The following is a 17,240-nucleotide window of genomic DNA, read 5'->3' as shown; positions in this document are numbered from 1 at the left end:
GGCTCCGTAGTCGCACCTGGGGTATTCAACTGCACTCGCGACGAAAAGCAGCCAGCGAGCGGGAACAGAACATTTTGGTGCTAGTAGGCACCTGTTTCACGCGCGTCTCAAAGAGTTGAGCAAACCCAAAACTGGCGCGGCTAGGACTAGGGTACACCTCTAGGCGGTCCATGTGACGAAAGGGCTTTCCAATGAAGGGATTGCTCCTGGTGGCCAAAAGCAGAGTGTACGTACCTCATGCTGTAGGTGTCATCTGCGTTGAGGGAAATTAAGTTCGTGGCCAGGGGATCAAGCAGGAACAAGGGCTGAAAAGGGGTCTGCAGTGATGACATGCTGAAACCAAGTTGGGTGGCAGTTATATGGAGGTGGGTTTGCACAAGGCTCACCCTGCGAGCGATGGTCAGGGAAGGGCACGGCACTCCTCCACTCCGCAACGCACAAAAGCACTTGGGCAAGGTTCATCGAGTCTGACATGGCGCAGAGAAGGCTCCAGAATCAGATCGCCAACAAGCATAGGTTTATTCAACCAAGACACAGCACAGTGTGACAGTCACGGCACTTATGGGAAAAGGCTCACCGCAAGACCGATCCACTATGCGCGCCCTCTGCGCTAGGGCTAACTGCGAAGCGGCCCACGAAGTGCGAAAACGAAAGAATTGCAGGAGCAAAGGTCCTTGTAACCACCTAGGTGCAGGCCTGTGAGCATCTGCCGCGGCAATGAAGTGCTCAGCGAAAGAGAGCTCGGGTGGAGAGGATCCCGGGGCCCACCACTCGGGAGGCGAATTGGGGCGCATCTTGGTGACACTGGCTCACGTGGTGATTCGACCCTGGGAGGGATAAGCACAGTTTGTGCAAGAAATTAGCTTCGGCACGCTAGTTGTGTCAGCCATGTTGCCGTTATGGTGGCAGTTCCCGGAGATCAAGCTAAACACAGCGCAGGAGTTGGGGACAAGGCACAGGAAGGCACCTCAATTCCCACACCATGCAACGTCCGGGGAACAGATGTCAGTGACCAGCCAAATGCTACAACCCAAGTTAGCCCATGATTCATACACACCTGCCCACTTGCCCTACATTGTGCAAAGGGTGTGACAGATTCGGAGCTTGTCCAGTGGCCATCATGCTACCACCCTTGATCCTCCCACCACCGCCACCGCAGTGAGGAGAGCAAACAACACTGGCGAAGCAGTGTTCGGAACCACAAGCATGGGTGCAACTTATCGACGACAGAGTCAAGGCCGCCTAAGACCATTCACAACCACAAAAAGGACACAAGCTGCTACAAACACCGTCGCATGAATGACTACGTTACCACTGAAAAAGACCGCTGCTAGCAGCCACCCCAGTTTCGAACAGACCTGCGTGAGCCAAAAGGCTCACCTTCATCGACGAGCAGAGATATTTTCCGTGAACTACACCACACAGTCCACTACCGCCGAAGGCACCCAATGACTCAACATTAGATGACTTAAGTTCGATCGAAAGTGCTGCGACACAGTCATGATGTACAGCAGATCGCCATGCTTGTGTATCAGCGAACGCCTTCCTGGCGCCTAAGTCAAGAACAAGAACAACATGGACGAACTGCTATTGATGAACTCATCCAAAAAGAAAAAGAAACAAACCCCTCTGTCAACTCTGCGGCTGCTTGGACATTGTCAGGTGATTCCTGGGTTTCCCTTCCAACCTGGTGGGATACAAGTAGCAACTGTAGTCGCTGCTGCAATGAGCGTGTTAGCCTGCTGCAGACTCAGAAAGTGACAAAGTGAGCAGGTACAACTTGCACCGATTCGACTGCTGGCAGCTGAAGAACTCCGTAAGGACAATGTGCTTAAAGGAGTCGCCAAGAAAACCTGAACAATGCCAATGACTTCCTCATCCACAGCTAACTGAAGGACATCAAATAGAAGGAGATTGTCATAATCGACCGACTCGTCGATTTCCTCGCACGTAGCAGCGTGTTGTGAACAGAAGAAAGGTGACCGAGCCATGCGTACAGGTCAGGTAGTACGAGGTTCCATTTATTGCTTCTAAAACATTGATGATAATTACTGTGCGGTATTTTAAAAAATTTAGATACTGTTCGTTTCGGCTTTTGTTTAAAGGCACATGCTCTGAAAGCATCGGAGTTTCCGTTAGAAAAAACCAAGTGCAACACATGACGAGAAAGAAGGCAAAGCGTGCAGTGTGTGGGGGCTCCCTCAAGGTAGAGGAGGCGCCAGGTGAAAACAGGGAGGAAGTCGCGTCAATCACCAGACATTGTGATGTCGATGCTGGGCTCAAGAAAATCGAGGATTTGCAGCATGAGCTTGTGCAACAGGTCAAAGAGCTCAAAAATTAGCTAACTATGGAGCGCGATGCATGGAAGGCGGTCGAAAAAAGACCTTAAGCAGCCGAAGAAAAGCTGAACAGGGCGGCCATAGTGAACGAGAATGGATGGATAGATGCATACTACAAGCGTCCCCTTTGGAACTTGATGGTGGATTGTGCCATCAAACTCATATATTGCCTCATGTCCTACTTATGCTAAAAAAAGAAAAGAAAGGTATGAGAAAAACACCTTGATGAATTCCCATAACCAAACTTTCTGAACCACTATTGTGAACTTTGTTTCCTTATGCGTCCGTTGTTTGTAGTTTCCCTACTTCCACCAATCTTCCAATCGCCTCTTACTAATCTCTATTGCAGACATGTTTCCTTTTCCCCAGCTCTCTCTCAAACCAATAGCTTCAAGGAGGCCAATGGTGCCTAAATCGACTGCTGGGCAGATATCTTCATATTCTCATAAAACATGCTCCATCGTTTCCTTAGTTTTGCCACGGCAAGCACATGCTTATTCTTCCTTCTTATATCTCGCTTTATAAGTGCGTATTCTAAGGCATCCTGAGCTCACTTCGAAAAGTAATGAGCTTCTTTATCATAAATTGTTTCTTTCCTAATTTGTTTTCTTTATCTTTAGTAGTGACTCATAGCAGGTTTCCTTTCTATTGCCGCCACCCATGAGATTATCTCGTGTCTCTGACTTTCCGCTTGACGCTTTTTGTTGCCACGTTGCTCACCCTACAGGTTGCATGCTTGCTGGTAAGCTTCCTAGTTCTTTTCCTCCAATGTGAATCAATGTTTTTCCTGTACATATACCTGAACGCTCTCTCAGCCCATTTACTTTCTTCCATATTCCTCAGCCGCTCTTCAGAATGAATTTTACTGTGATCTACCCTCACTTCAAATCTTGTGCAGCCCATATCATCCTGCACAGCTTAATTTATAGGCTTCCTGTTGTGGGGATGCGCGACTCTCGCGCGACCCCTGATATCTTGTTTTCCCCCATCTCCTGCAATCCTGCTTCGCCGCGTGGCCTGCGTGACGCCCGCGGCGGTCGATGTGGTTGAAGCACAGTGCGGGAGAGGGCGCGAGTGTTGCGCTGCTAACGCCGCCTGTAGGCGGGGTTACTTGGGCGCTGGGAGACAAGGCGCTTCCTCTTTCCCGGCGGATCGGCGAACAGCGTGGACGTCCTGCGCGCGCGCGCCGACCCATGCTTTTGCGAGACCACCTCGCGTGGCCTGCCTTCGAACGTGCCACCGTTCGCGTGACCATACGCGCGAACGACCAGGCGTTGGGATCCAGCATGGGGCGAACATATTCACTCGCTGTCCGGTCGCGGCGAGTCGGACTTCCTAGATTTGTCGCGCGCCCATTGGCATGTTTTGTGGATAGCAACTCGGCTAGCAGACGTTGATTTATGAAAGGTGCAATAAATGCCCTTGTGATTGTTTGCACTACTGTGTTGTCGTTCTTTTGTCCCAAGAGCGCGGAGGAGAATCCCACACTGTGAGTGCCCAATGCGAGGCGTCCCGCTGACCTTTGGTTGCCATCGAGTCCTGATTGTACCCCTGATTTCTAGCAAACAACCAAATTTCCAAATGTAAGTCTTCGAACCGTTACACCTTTCCACATACCCCACCGCACCTCGTACCTATTGTATCCCCATTGCGCTCTGTGTTTCATTATGACCGCAATTGTCTTCCCCTGTATTCTTTTTTTTCTGTAGTTCCATATATGATATTCTTCTTTTAGCCATATACCAAGGTATTTATATTCTGTTACCCGAGATATATCCTGGCTCTGTATTGTCAGTGTCTGTGCGGTGTTTTCATTGAATGCCATAACACTTGATTTTTTTTAACGATAAATTTCAGACCAAGATTCTCGCCATCCTGTCCACAAATATTAGGTGGACGTTGCATATCACTTTGCATATTAGCTAGCCACACAATGTCATCTGCATAAAACAAACCTGGAAGCTTCTGTTCTACTACTGTACCTGCGTGTTTGTATGAGAGATTAAACCCAATATTACTTCCTTCCAGCGTCCTTTCCGTCGTCGCCATACATCATAAACAGCAGTGGGGACAAAGGACACCCCTGCCTCAGACCCTTGTTGATATCAACTTTATCCTCGCTCCTCATCTCTTCCAATTCAACACAAACTGTATCTTCTAGGTAAAGTTTTCTCAAAAGCTGTATACAATCATCACGTAAGTCTTCCTCTTACAGAATATCTAGCAAAATGTTGCTGTCTGTAAAATGTTGCATGTGCTCCTGCAGTGTCTAAAAAAGCTGCATATATTGGTTTACTTTCTACTCTGAATATTTCAATAGACTGAGTAAGGCCAAAAAATCATCATCCAGGTGCCTGCCTTTTGTAAAGCCATCCTGATGCTCTCCCAAAACGCCATTATTCTCTGCCCATTGTTGCAGCTTTAATTTAATTGCCTGCATTGTTAACCTTTATATTACCGATGTAATGGTTAACGGTCTGTGTGAGTGAATTCTAACTTTCTGCCCCTTACCACTATAAATTATATTTATTCCACTTTGTCGCCAACTGTCTGGCATTCGTCTATCCTTCGGACATTTTTCTACTCCTTTCAACAGAGCTTCCTTACTTTTTGGATCTAGTTTATTAATCAGCCTAACGGGAACTTCGTCTAGCCCTGTGGATGTCCGCTTGGGAATTTTCTCTTCGTTTTTCTTGCAGTTGAAATGTGTGAGCACCAGCTGCTTCTCCATCTGGTTCTCTTTCATGCTGTTTCTTTCCTCAAGTAAAATCTCATCATTGCCTTGAAAAGATTCGGTTGTTATATTCTGGATGTAATTTATTGCTGTTTCCTCGTTCAGTTTTACTTCCGTCTTCATCTAGGATATGTTGTATTGTTCCAGACATCCTGCCGAATAAGTTTATGTGGTTCTAAAGTTTTCTAAGTGCTGCCTTCTTTTTCTCACGTATTTCTGACAACTAATGTTCACTTTCAGCTTTTATCTTTGCTTGAACCAGTATTTGAGCCATAGAATTTTTCTCCTGGTATATTTCCCATTTTCTGGCTACTTCATCCTGCCTCAACTGTGCTTTCCTTTTATTGCCTGTGCTCTCGGATTGCTTTCTGTTGTTCGACGCTCACTTCTCGGATCTCCCTGTTCCACCAGGTTTTGGGTCTCTTTTTTCCTCTCCAACAAACATGTTGCTTCTCTTTCCATATTTCTGTCGTTACTACACTTAGAAGCTCACTATAGTATATCCAGTTTTTGCTTGACCATTTGCGCAGTTCTTCCTCGACTCTTGTGACTATATTTGTTATTTGTTCAGCGTTAAAAATTAGGAGTGGCCATTTTCTGCTGCTTGCTCTCTTTCGCAACTACATATCCCAGTTTCAATATTCCCACAGGGGCATCTGCGTCAGCAGGCGTTTGGTGTGTTGCGACACCACGTATGCGAACACATGAGGGTTGGACCCTCCCGCATGTAGCCGTACACGGTTTAGCCATGCTCAGGGAAAGGGGGATCCTGGAGGTTGAGCCGATGCCGGGTGTTCGGAGCTTTAAGGCCCCCTGGCAGAGGCAACACACCTCTTTCGCCTCTGCTTCACATAGACGGCACCCCCGGACTGGCCCACCCGCGGTAAATCAGCAGTCGCCTTTTCCTTTCTCTCTCTCTTTTTAAACTTTCCTGTCATCTTCTCTCTTCCATTTACTTCCTTTCTCCACGGCGGCAAGGGTTAAGTTTGTGCGGCTATCCTACCTTGGGTATTTATATTTGGTTATAGTGACGGCGTACAGCTGGCGTCGTGCAGGCTTGAACACAAGCTCTGCCGCGTCCCCTCGTTAAGCTCCCTGGTGGGCAGTTAGCACTGTTGCCGAACAAATACATTTTCTTATGGCAACACAAACTTCTGTCTATGATCAGCGTCTTAAAAGTTGCCGCACCGTTCCAGTTCTCTTTTCAGAGCAACGCCCAATCATTTCCCAAGTACTATGTTGTCCACAGCGAAAACAACATACCAGTAAGAAAGGTCTCCCCATTCCTAGAGGCCAAGTTTCTAAAAGACGAAATCGGACCTACGTACAATGTCTCAAAAATGTCTAGCAGGGACTTCCTCCTAGAACTAAATGACAAAGATCAAACGCGAACGCTCTCGGCACTTACTAGTATTGGCGACGTGACAGGGACAATTTCACCACACAGAACACTAAATACAAGCAGGGGTGTGATAACAGATGAAGACTTTATTGGCTTGAGCGATGAGCGACTGCTGGAAGGTTTCCAAGAACAAAACGTTACCAAAGTACAAAAAATTGTCATCCTTAGAGACGACCAAGAAATTCCGACAAAACATGTTATGCTTACCTTTGGAACAATTGTAATGCCTACCTTGCTGGATGCAGGGTACGTAATAGTAAATGTCAGACCATATATCCCGAACCCCAGATGGTTCAAGTGCCAAAAGTTCGGACATGCTTCAAATGCATGCCGAGGCCAAACAACCTGTGCTAAATGCAGCTCCAATGATCACCAATCTGGCAACTGCACTTGTTCCCTACATTGCATTAACTGCAAAGGAGACCATCCAGCTTACTCAGTCTTGCCCTTGCTGGAAAAAGGAAAAAGAATTGCACTAACCGTGAAAGAAAAAAATCTCGTTCTTTGAAGCCAGAAAGCGATTATCGTACCTTTTGCGACGTGGTTATGCCAATGTGATGAAAGTGGGGACAGCGTCACAGAGGCCTCACAAGTCCTCCGAGCCCATGCACAGTGGTCCCATAGTGACCCCTCCCACCCCCGTGGTGGAAGCAACCAATGCTGCTCCATCATCGTCAAAGGGCCTGCAGACCCTGGTGTCATCAACGCCGAAGGACAAGCGCTCTCTCGAGCACCTAAACAGGGACAAAGTCCCAATAACCACTCTAAATCAGAAAGCGATAACCTAAAGGTTGTCGTTTGTTTGTGTCAGCCTCCTTTAGATCCATCTTACCTAACATCTTTATCTCCTATTCACTCGGAATGCCATTTTTTACCTTTAAATTTCATAATGTCTTTCATTATGCACTTGAATTGCACAGGTGCCTTACATAACTTAGGTAACATCAAAGACCTGTTATTTAACTTCTCTCCTCTAACCTTATGCTTACAGGAAACAAACCTAAGCGAAAAACAAAAATATTTTTAAAAGTTTCACTGTTGTATGGCGCGACAGTACTCAGGTGAACCGGCTTTCGGGTGGTGTAGCCATTGTTCTGCAGGGCGGTATTGCAGCTAGAGAAGTTCCCATTAACAGTCACATAGAAGCCGTTGCTGTCACTGTTATAGCTCACAAAACCATCACCATTTGTTCACTGTATATTCTGCTTTACACCCATTTTACTACTAAACATTTAGAAAATTTAACAGGTCAATTACTGGAGCCATTTATTTTAGTAGGGGACTTTTAATGCTCACTGTACTCTTTGGGGCAGTATCAAAACTGACCAAAGAGGGCAGCCGCTTGAAGATTTGAGTCTGTCAAATGATGTCTGCTTTTTAAGTTCAGGTGCACCGTATTTTTCACCGACTTCCCACACCTTTAGTTGTTTAGATTTAGCTTTTTGCTCACCATCTCTTTTTAATGATGGGAAGCCCTCAACACGTCTTATGGTAGTGATCACTTGCCCGCAGTTATCAAACTTTTATCATCACCACCAACCTTAGTCACTAGGCCATGCCGGTGGAAATTACAGCTCGCTGAGTGGCCGGTTTCTATAGAGTACGCAAAACTGGAAGTCTTTTTGCCAGAACTAAGCATTGACAAACTTAACCAAAAGATCACTGAGATAATCTCAGTGGCAGAAAAGGCAATACACCAGTCATCTGGTGTTGTGCGCAAAAGACTAAATCTCTGGTGGACAAACGAGTGTACCGAAGGCAAAAAAGAACAAAATAAGGCCTGGAGAATCCTACGGAAGTACCCCACTTATAGCAGCCTTTTAAATTTCAAACAGGCCAAAGCCAAAGCACGATTTATTTGAAGAAAGGCAGAGAAATCATCATGGCAGAAATACATATCTTCAATCAATAGTAGAGTCAAATCAAAACGAATGTTGGACCAGGTGAGGAAATTTAAAGGAGAGTACACATCATAAACAGTACCACTACTTACATGTCCAGGCACACAAACAATACTACAGGACCAGGCCAACTTATTAGGCGAACACTTTTACGTCTCCAGCTCAGCAAACTACTCAAATGCATTCTAAAAATATAAAGATTCGGCGGAGAAACAGAGACTGCCCAATACAGGTTCTTCAAATGTAATTTATAATAACACCCTCACATTTCAAGAATTGAACAGAGTTCTCTTTGCCGGTAAGAAAATGGCAACAGGTTTTGACCACATCCACTACACAATGCTGGCACACCTATCTCAAGCATCAGTAGAAACACTTCTTAAGTTTTTCAGCAAAATATGGGAATTTGGAGTAATGCCTACAGATCGAAAAAAATGCAGTAGTAGTGCCTTTTTTGAAATGAGGTAAACCCGCAATATCCCAAGCAGCTACAGACCCATTGCACTAATAAGTTGTCTAGCTAAACCCTACAAGAGTATCATAAACATAAGACTCGCATTCATCCTTGAATCAAGAACCCTAATAGACATGCACCACTGCGAATACAGAAAGGGCTGCTCAAGAACTGACCACGTCGTACGACTAGAACATGAAGTACGTAATAGGTTTCTACGCAAACAACACTGTCTCGCAGTTTTCTTCGATTTAGAAAAAGTGTTTGATACCACGTAGCGGTATGGAATTTTAAGAGACCTGGGGGACTTGGGAGTTCATGGCAGAATGCTAAACTGTGTCTGATTTTATGACAAATAGAAGATTTCAGGTGCGTCTCGGCACAATACTTTCATGCACATTTACATAGGCAGATGGCATTCCACAGTGTTGCATTCTGAGCACGACACTCTTCATACTCAAAATGAAGTCTGCTAATAAGATCATCCCATCCTCTTTTATGCACTCAATATATGTCGATGACTTGCAAGTGGCTTGCCGTGCCTCAAATCTACTCACTTGTGAAAGACAACTACAAATAATGATAAATAAAGTCACACAATGGGCTAACAAAAATAGATTCCGTTTTTCAGCAGAGAAAACTGTTACAGTTCTCTTCTCCCAGAAGCGAAGGTTACACTGCAATCCAGTTCTCACATCGGATGGTACAACGTTAACAGTCAAAGAAGACCACACATTTTTAAGCATAACGTTTGACACAAAGCTGAACATAGGAAGCCCACACTAACACAACTAAAATTCAAGCAAATAAAGCACTAACTATCCTCAAGGTGTTATCGCACAAGCACTGGGGTTCTGACCAAACTTGTCAACTACACATATGCCGGTCCCTTATACGTAGCATCCTCGACTATGGTATTGTGGTTTATGGTGCAGCTAGGCAGTCATACATCAAGCGACTTGATCCAGTTCACAATCTCGGCCTACGACTGGCAAGCGGTGCCTACAGAACATCGCCTGTCCCAAGTTTGTGCCGTATTTACTCGCATAATGACTGCACTTGCGTAATTATCGCACCCCGAACTTGTTGCAGCGATATGCCGTGTGCTAAGTCTAGCTAATGATGATGGCACTTATTTTCTGTCGAGTGCTACACGAACGACGCTTGAACACTTATGAAGCGGTCTGCACGCACCCAACATTCTTAAGCAGATGCCCCATATCATTCCTTTCATCACTTTCCGCACTTCTATGGAAGAAAAGGCTACAACCGAACATGCCTGAGCTTTATTATTTGTAGGCATCATAATGGTTTTGGTCAAAAACACCAAGATAAAAGGCACCTTTCAATTCTTCTCGTCTGCACTCGTGGGCACGCAACAAATCGCGAGCGGCAACGATAGTGGCCACGTTTGCACTGATTTGTTAGAAGTCTACCCTATTCATATGCTGACACTTTTAGCACAGCTAAGATATTCACCCACCCTTAGCAGAAACCTACCTTATTAGGATAGCAGTGAAGACAAATGCTGCAGTTTCCGCAGCATGCCTGCCATGGGTTTCTGTCAGCTAAGCGCGCCCATCTCTATTTCTGTCCACTCAAAGCGGACATGGCTGTGTTATTGTCGCAAACTTGCCGGTATTAACGATATTATTCATTACTGATAAGGAAGAAACTGTTTCAATGCACGTAATGTACTTAAGAGAAGAAAAATAATTGCGTTCGGCGCGTTCGGCTTGCTCTGGCGGCCGCCATTTTTGTTTTGATGTCCCGCACTGACAGCGGCAGCCACCTGCTTGTTGACCCGTTGTTATCCCGCAGCAAATGCGGGATGAAAAAAGAAAATGTTTCTTTTCACGGGACATTTAACCTGCATAATGTTCGCGCCCGTGAATTTGCGTCAAAGTTTTTGACAAAAAAGTGTGATGATTATGCGAGTAAATACGGTACGTTGACTGCAATAAGCATTCCTTACAGCACTGCAGAGCGCTCTTACACTTTCCTATGTACTGAGAATTTGGTAATCACCACAACATATATGCTACAGCATCGTAACACAATGAAAATTATGGATACAATACAGAAACCAACCCAACACGGTTCGGCCACTTGTCTTACGACACGAAGAATACTGTCAGACTTATGATGTCCCTCATCAGGTCCTGCAGGTTGCTGAAAGGCCACTAAGATTGCCCCCCTTGGTACAACTTTTCACAGCTATGTGACTGGACACTAACACATTTAAAGAAAAAGGACGTTGCACATAATGCAAGAGTTCCGAGCTATTCAAGAAAAATATTAAAGTTACACAGAATTTTACACTGATGTCTCTAAAACACGGCAATACGTTGGTGTTGAAATCATAACAAAAAATTTGGAAAATAGCATTCGGATAAATAATCTTACTTCTGTCTTTACTGCTGAAGATTATGCGATATGGATGGCAGTAAAAAAATTTACCGCCGACAAGCAGATGAATGCTATCATATATACCGATTCGCTGAGCACACTCAGAGCTCTAAACCTTAACTCCGTGTCTGAACCCCTGCTTCGCGATATCCTAAACATTATGGCCTATAATAAATACGGAAGAACCATACGATTCTCCTGGGTCCCAAGCCATGTTGGGATACCAAGGAATGAAGCAGCAGATAGATGCGCATTCAATGCAGCACAAGAAGGCATAAGACAAACAACACTTCCACACACAGACAACATCCAAGAGATTCATAAGGCCCTGGCATCAATGTGGCAACTAGAATGGCACTTTTGCATAAATAACAAGTTACAGATAATAAAACCCTTGCTTGGCGAGCAGAAGTCATATAGTCACCAGCAACGCTTCTATGAGGTGATCCTATGCAGACTCCGAATTGGGCATACACATCTGACGCACAATTTTCTACTTCAAAACGAAAACCCGCTAACTTGCGAGAAGTGCCGTGAACCACATGCAGTAATGCACATTATTATGACATGTCCACATACTGAAACACAGAGATGGAAGCTTTTACAGAATCTCAATAACTTACACATACCTTTACACCCCGCCTCAATATTTGGAGATGATCCACTAGTGCCTTTCACTGATATGTTGAGCTTTTTAGAAGAAACATGTTTTCGCACAGACTGTAAAGTAATGCAGCTTTCGTTGCTTGAACATTTGATTTCTTAATATTATTACGATATCATCGAGCGATGCTCAAGGGAGGAGCCGCCGCGCGAACGACGACGAAGTGGGTCTGTGCCCTTGGCGCGGGTGAATGTCGGCCTGGTGGCCTGGCTCCAGTGTAAATACCCTGTATATAGCCTCTTTCATCTGTGTTTTTCCACATGTAACATTCTGGTGGAGGTCAGCGATCCCCGTCCTCACCACGGAACTCCGGAGGGGTCGGTACATCGAGCTTGTCACCATGCCTCCCGGTGACGAGCCCGCCTCAGCAACGGCTTCGGCTTGTCCGACTGCTCCAATCATCAAGGTTGCCCAACATTGCGACCCTGGTGTGTTCTCTGGCCTGGAGGGAGAGAACGTTGACGAATGGATCAAGCTCTATGAACACGCCAGTGCTAATAACAGCTGGGATCCAACGATCATGCTCGCCAATGTCATCTTTTATCTCCACGGCAGCCCACGCGGGTGGCACCAAACGCATGACCACGAGATAAATATTTGGGACAGTTTCAAAGAAAAGCTCAGGGAACCGTTCGGCGACCCCATTGAGCGCAAGGCTGCCGCGAGAAAGGCTCTTGCGTCTCGTGTTCAGATATCTACAGAGCCGTACATTTCGTACATCTTCGACGTCTTGGCTCTCTGCCACAAAGCTGACGATACGATGTCTGAAGCAGATAAAGTGTCGCATGTGCTAAAAGGCATCGCCGACGATGCTTTCAATTTGCTTGTTTTCGGTCACATCTCGACTAACGACGCCATCGTCAAAGAATGCCGTCGCCTTGAACAAGCTAAGAGCCGCCGTATCACACATCATGTGGCTACACAACACTGCTGCTACGTCGACATGTGAGGGTCCACTGCGTCAGACCACCCCCTGTGACGATGTAACCCGTATTGTTCGCCGCGAGTTCGAGGCCGCCTATTTGCCAGCTTTCTCCGCTTACGCCTGCCGATCCACCAGCAACCACGATTGCGCCGATTCAGGCCGTCGTCAGATAGGAATTTTGGAACATGTGTCTCAACGTCTCCACCCACGGTTCCCCTGTTCTCTAGCAGCCTTCCTCGTCCCCGGCAGACCTTTTCTGCCACATCTTGCCGCAACCCGTCCGAATGGCGTACCCCTGATGACAGGCCGATCTGCTTCCACTGCTGTCGCATCGGCCACTTCGCTCGTCACTGCCGCAACCGATGGCCACCACCTCCTCGGACATACACCGCTGCTCATTCCCGCCCCTTTGGACCTTCTGTTCCCTATACCACCCGCCATGAACTCATTGCCGCTGATGCTCCTGCACCGAACCTTCGCTACAGCCGCTCTCCCTCACCTCGACGCCATCAGTCTCGTTCGCCCCAAACCCGTCGCTTCTCTCCGTCGCCTATCGCCTCCCGGATCCAGCCGGAAAACTAGGCACTGCAGCTTCTGGAGGTGAAGCTGCGTTGTCGACCCTGCCCTCAAATCCTCTGCTCACGTTACACAGTGATTGTGTTCACTTTTTGCCCGGGCCTACCCGCATCGTTGAATTTTTGGCGATGTAAATAAACTTCAACTTCAACCAAAACCTTCTTGACGTTGACGTTGATGGCTATCCTGTGACAGCACTCGTCGATACAGGTGCGCATCTTTCTATTATGAGTGCTGAGTTCCGACGACGACTGAAGAAGCTCCTCACCCCAGTGTCGGCACGCGTCCTTCGCGTTGCGGATAGCGGTACTGTGCCTGTCCTCGGCATGTGTACGGCACGTGTCAGCATCGCCGGCCGCCACACTACTGTTCTCTTCACCGTGATTGCTCATTGCCCCCACGAACTCATTCTCGGCCTCGATTTTCTCTCCGCGCATTCTGCTCTTATTGGCTGCTCTTCCAGTACCCTTCGCCTGGAGTTGGCGATTCTCGCAGAACCTTCTGACACACCCCAGTGCCGCCTATGCACCACCGGCTTTATTCGCCTGCCGCCAAAATCAATAGCCTATATTGAACTCATGTCTTCCCCACCAGTCCCTGATGGCGAGTACCTCGTCACTCCTCTGCCCGACATTACGCTACAGTATGACGCTACCGTGCCTCACATTATACTTACTATTACTGCGAACCACACTTTCATGCCTATCTTTAACTTTGGATTGGCAAAGCAAATTCTACCGCAAGGTATTTGCCTTGCCAACATTGATTGCCTCGGCGACCATCGCGTGGCAACTTTATTGACCGATGCTTCTTGCGAGCTTAGCAGGCCCATCGTGCCAGCGTCGGCCGCCGATCCCAAGATACAGAAAATGGTTGCGACGGACCTGTTTTCTGCGCAGGCTGAAGACCTTTACCAACATTATCGTCCTACAGAGATATTTTTGACTTCGACGATCGCCCTTTAGGCCAGACGCTCGCGGTCAAGCATCGGATTCTTACTGGCGATGCTACTCCTATTCACCGACGACCGTAATGAGTTTCTGCGTCGGAAAGCCGAGTAATTCAAAGTGAAGTCAACAAAATGCTAGACAAAAACATCATTGAGCCTTCTTCGAGTCCCTGGGCGTCACCTGTAGTGTTGGTTGAGAAGAAGGATGGCACGCGGCGCTTCTGTGTAGACTACCGCCATCTGAACAACATTACTAAGAAGGACGTGTACCCGCTCCCACGTGTAGACGACGCCCTTGACTGCCTCCACGGTTCCAGCTATTTCTCTTCTATTGATCTTCGTTCTAGATACTGGCAGATTGCTGTTGACGATATGGACAGAGAAAAAAACGCGTTCATCACACCTGATGGCCTATACCAATTTAATGTAATGCCGTTTGGATAATGCAATGCCCCTGCCACCTTTGAGCGTATGATGTACTCCTTGCTCCGTGGTTTCAAATGGTCCACATGTCTGTGCTACCTCGACGACGTCATCGTTTTCTCGCCCACGTTCGACACTCACCTTGAGCGTCTAACAGCTATACTTGATGATGAGCAAAACATGAACAAGATGAGTGCAGGAGCCAACGTTTCGACAAGTGGACTTGTCTTCTTCAAGGCGACATATGCTTTCCTCGCCACAGTATATATAGGTGGGGTTCTTCTAAAGGACAGATGTATTTCGAAAGGCGAAGCTGCAACCTAACTCGTCGAAATGTCGTTTCTGCCGCCGCCAAATTACTCTTCTGGGCCATCTCGTTGACGCTTCCGGACTACACCCTAATCCCGATAAAACTCTCGCTGTCCCAGACTTTCCGGTTCCGAAGACAGCCGCAGACGTTCGAAGTTTTGTCGGGCTATGCTCGTATTTTCGCCGTTTTGTTCAAGATTTTGCGGCAATTGCTAGACCTCTCACTAATCTTTTGAAGAAAGGCGTACAATTCTCGTGGGGTACTGCAGAAGCCGCCGCATTCTCTCGTGTCGTCACTCTTCTCTCCTCACCACCCATTCTCGCCCACTTCGACCCTGATGCCCCTACAGAATTACGTACAGATGCCAGCGGTCATGGCGTAGTTGCCGTCTTAGCCCAGCGTCAGCATGGCTAGGATCGCGTTATTGCTTATGCGAGCCGCCTCCTCACACCATCGGAGCGCAACTATTCCATTACGGAACGAGAATGCCTTGCTGCACAAGAGTTTTTGTATTCCGTGGTCTACAAATCTGCCGCCTGCACCAAGACTCTGACAGCTTGTCGCGTTACCCTGTTGACGACCCTGACTCCTCCAATATTACCAGTGCTGCTTGTGTATTCTCTGTGTCGCAGCTGCTTCATTTCGCCGACGAACAACGTCGTGACGCCTACATCAGAGCACTCATCGACCGTTTTGAACACTCTCTGGCCGACTCCACTCTACGCCTCTTCGTCCTCTGCGACGGTACTCTGTACCATCGTAACCTTCATCCGGACGGCTCTGAGTTCCTACTTGTCATACCTAAACACCTGCGCTCAACCGTTCTAGAAGAGCTCCACGACGCACCAACGGCAGGACACCTCGGCGTATTTCGAACCTGTGACCGTGTACGGCGCCGTTTTTTCTGGCCGGGCCTTGCCCGTTCTGTACGATGTTACGTCGCCGCTTGTGAACTTTGGCAACGACGCAAGAAGCCTTCCCAGCCCCCCGCTGGTTACCTGCAGCCGCACGACATCCCTGCCGAGCCCTTCGATCGTGTCGGCTTAGACCGTCTCGGCCCATTTCCAGAGGCTACATCAGGAAACAAGTGGGTTGCCGTCGCGGCAGACTACGCGACCCGCTACGTAACCCGCGCTCTTCCGACTAGTTGCGCAACTTATGTTGCGGACTTCCTCCTGCATGATAACATTTTGATTCATGGTGCTCCGCGTCAATTGCTAACAGACCGTGGCCGTACGTTCTTAGCCAAAATTATTGACGACATCATGCATGCCTCCTCAACACAGCATAATTTTACCACTTCCTATCACCCTCAAACGAACAGCCTCACTGAGCGTACCCTTACAGACATGCATCCTAAATACGTTTCAGACGACCACGGTGACTGGGACCAGGCTCTACCTTGCATTACATTTGCGTATAACTCATCCCGTCTTGAAACTGCTGGCTTTTCGCCTTTTTACCTCTTGTATGGCCGTGAACCGACGCTACCACTGGACACTGTGCTTCCGTCTATCACAGGTTCAACTAGCGCTTATGCACGTAATGTTATCGCCCATGCTGACCATGCTCGCCAACTTGCGCGCACCTCACAAGTCTCTCAAGGCAAACAAAAGCAACGCTACGACTTCCATCACCGTGATGTCCATTTTGTGCCCGGCGCCCTCGTGTTGCTTTGGTCACCATCGCGTAATGTTGGCCTTTGTGAAAAACTGCTTTCCTGCTACACAGGCCCATATCGTGTCCTTCGCCAAGTAACTGATGTCACCTACGAAATCACTCTAGACACGCCCACTACGTCCTCCGCTGTGACGACCACTGACATTGTCCACGTCGCCCGACTCAAACCCTACAACTCTCCACGCGCCTTTGATATTTAGCAGCACCGTGATGGCGCTTTTGCGCTGGGGGGTATTATTACGATATCATCGAGCGATGCTCAAGGGACGAGCCGCCGTGAGAACGACGACGAAGTAGGTCTGTGCCCTTTTCGCGGGCGAGTGTCGGCCTGGTGGTCTGGCTCCGGTGTAAATACCCTGTATGTAGCCTCTTTCAACTGTGTTTTTCCGCACGTTACAATATCTTGTGGCTGGCACAGCATGGCCTTAGTCGCTCTTGCGCCATTAAACCCAAATTAACTAACCAGCTTTAAAA

General features: G+C 47.5%; 1 protein-coding gene and 1 long non-coding RNA gene across 2 annotated transcripts in view; one reads left to right on the top strand and one right to left on the bottom strand.

Moving 5' to 3' along the window:
- LOC142590437 (uncharacterized) overlaps positions 1-17,240 on the top strand; it is a 162,148-nt gene that overhangs the window by 129,761 nt on the left and 15,147 nt on the right. The window lies entirely within an intron of this gene.
- Positions 612-17,240, bottom strand: part of LOC142590450 (uncharacterized) — a 118,802-nt gene continuing 102,173 nt past the window's right edge. The window contains exons 2-3 of the long non-coding RNA XR_012830150.1: positions 12,204-12,345; positions 612-827 (exon numbers count right to left, since the gene is read on the bottom strand). This is a non-coding gene — a long non-coding RNA (uncharacterized LOC142590450). The remainder of the gene's footprint in view (positions 828-12,203; positions 12,346-17,240) is intronic.

This window comes from Dermacentor variabilis, chromosome 8 (genome assembly GCF_050947875.1).
Source record: "Dermacentor variabilis isolate Ectoservices chromosome 8, ASM5094787v1, whole genome shotgun sequence".
NCBI classification, from domain to species: Eukaryota; Metazoa; Arthropoda; class Arachnida; order Ixodida; family Ixodidae; genus Dermacentor; species Dermacentor variabilis.
Note: the sequence above shows the minus strand (reverse complement) of the source record. Positions and strands in the feature narration are given on the sequence as shown.